We start from the raw sequence: 2,914 nt of genomic DNA on the forward strand, positions 1-2,914 counted from the left end.
CAGTAAGTCACATTCAAGAACAATGAAACCTATCCAAGAGAGAACCATAAATTGTCGAAGCATTTTTTCCCTTTCATTCGCTGCCAGTAAGTCACATTCAAACTTCTTCTTGTCTTCCTCATATGTGTTAACCACCCCAGAGTTCACCAAAACAACTTGTTCTTTCATTTCTCTTACAGATTCTTTAAGTACCTTGATTTCTTCTCTATGTTAATGGATCTCATCCCTCGCATCCAAATAAGCTCCGCCTTTGTCAACCACGTGATGGTTCTGCGTCTGACCAATGGGAAAACCCATGAACAGTGCATCTGAAGAAATTTCTTCCCGGATTTGCATCTGTCCATGATTTCACAATAATCGTTGATCTACCGCAGTAGTTGCAGATTGGACCAGTTATTTGTATATGCGAATTTGTATCAGAAACTGACCCCGAAATTTGGCTCATCATTTTCTAGCTGATTGTGGTTGTTCAAGAAGAGGAGTATCATAAAATGGTCTTACGAGTAAATGATATTTACGTATTAGTCTTTAATAATGTCGACTTGAACATGTGGGATAATCCCGGAAAATTACAGAGACAAATTATAGCTAGGGAAACTCTAGATGACTTCACGATGAAGTTAACTTCTACTCGCCGTGTTCAGCAACCTATACAAATAATTGTTAGTGTAACCGATGATCATATACAAAACGTTAAAAATATATCAAGTGGGATTGTTACTTACACAATGAGGTCGAGTATGTCCAGGCTGTTTGCATTTTGAACAAGCATATTGCTTATGAGACTTCCTCGACTTGCTCCCATTTTTACGTGACAGTTCTAGCCATGTTAGCCAACGAGACTTCTTTTGCCTTCCAGGCTTCCGCTTCGGTATGGGAGGTATACACCGGATATCTAGCCCAATTAGATCGTGCTCGACATTGGGCATGATGGTAGCCGCGTACGACGCATAGACATAATCTTTTCTATAGTAAGCTTCGACTACGGTAGACATATGCCATCTGCTTGACTTGACAGCCTTAATTGCATGTGAACATGGCATTTTCTCAACATCAAACACCCCGCATGAACAAGATTTTGCTTCCAAGTCAACCAAACAGTCACGTTGCCCACCCCTAACGTAGAAACGCCAGCCATCAATGCGTTCTACCGTCATCATATCTGCGTAATGCTCCCTTACGGCCAATAAGAACTCAACACCCTGGCTAAAAGTGGTTGTCAGACTAAGTGCATCCTCTCGTCTTTTCCAATACCACCTACCTAAATTTTTCGTAATAAACTCAATAAGATATGTGATGGGATAACCTTTGGCTTTCTTTAGCATGAAGTTGATAGATTCCGCAATGCTGCTAGTCTTGATGTTGTATCCATCTCCTGGACAGTAAACCCAAGACCATAAAGCTGGATCTGCCTCATTCAAGTACGCTGCAAGGGCCGGATTTACGTTAGTAAGGGAAGCCATGTAGCGGTTGTAATCATCATACGTATGCGCATATGCTGCCCCTTTCACCAAGTACATCAGTTGCTTCCCACGGAAATTAGAAATTATGTTTTCTAGGAGATGGTAGTAACATATCCCTCGTGTTGCCCATGGCATAACATTGCGACATGCATTAGCTATTGAACTGCACCTATCCGAAACTACTACCAGTGGATATTCATCCGAGATACACTCACTTAATTTGGTGAAAAACCAATCCCATGAAGCATCACACTCCGAGTCGACAATTCCAAAAGCCAACGGAAATATCTTAAAGTTACCATCATGTGCGCAAGCGACTAGCAATACACCTTCATACTTTCCGGTGAGATGGGCCCATCAACCACAATAACTCGCCTCACGTAATTGAAACCACGGATTGAAGCATCGAAAGATAGAAAAAGGTTCTTAAACCTATGCTCGTCATCAACAACAAGGTCAACGACACTTCCCGGGTTTGACTGCTCTATTTTTCTAAGACAATAAGGCAACTTCGCATATCCAGATTCGGCGTTTCCTCTCACATATTCCAAGGCATATTGTAAAGCCTTGTACGAAGTTGTGTAATCCAATGTCATGCCGAACATTGTCCTCACTGAATCTTGGATATGTTGTGGGACAACACCATCTACTATTCCTACTCGGTATACAATAAGCATCCCAATATATTTGGAGGTGCAACGCTTACGGTGAGCTATGCGGTCCACAATAGAACATATATGCACGTTCAGATATTTGGTGACCCAAAAAGTGGTTGGATCATTCTTCACAGTGGCCACGACCCTCCACGTGCATCCTGGCACAGAGCATATTGCCACCAACCGAGACTTTGTGGACTTCTTAATTTTGAAAGGGAATTTTAGCATAATAGCGGTCAAACGCACCTCTGTTATGACATCATGTTTGCATGGAAAGCATTGACCTACTTTCAGTTGGTCTATCCAAGTATTATTTAACTGTCCATGAATACCACCAACAAACGGTTTCCCTTCTTCAGCATCTACATCCGGGTGATCTCCATCTTCATCATCATCTTCATCTTCAAATTTCCCATACTCACTGTAATCGAAATCCATTTCATCAACACCTTTTGGCTTCTCATCTGTAGTGTCATGGAGAGATTCTTCACATTCTTCTACACCTTCATCGGCACCTGGATCTACATCGTCACCAAATTCATCTGTTGGCTCTCCATCGGCAATAGAACAAGAGTTATTTATATCATTAACACATCCCTTAACCGACTGTCCATCCATGCATCGCGTAGAGACGCAAAGGCGAACAACATTCCTACTACTAAAATCTATCAAGTTCTGAACTGACCTATCATTTGTGACATAGACAGGAGGGGTATCTTGGAGCAATTGCTGAAGCATCATCTCTGTTAAGGGATACGATAACTGAACCATCTATGTTTCTTTGTCAATCAGATA

The 2,914-nt window shown here is 41.7% G+C and overlaps 1 pseudogene; it reads right to left on the bottom strand.

Moving 5' to 3' along the window:
- Positions 1 to 210: 210 nt before the first annotated feature.
- On the bottom strand, positions 211 to 2,083 carry LOC147935110 (uncharacterized; annotated as a pseudogene).
- Positions 2,084 to 2,914: the final 831 nt, after the last annotated feature.

The sequence above is a fragment of the Camelina sativa genome, chromosome 11 (genome assembly GCF_030686135.1).
Source record: "Camelina sativa cultivar CO46 ecotype springtype chromosome 11, ASM3068613v1".
NCBI lineage: Eukaryota > Viridiplantae > Streptophyta > Magnoliopsida > Brassicales > Brassicaceae > Camelina > Camelina sativa.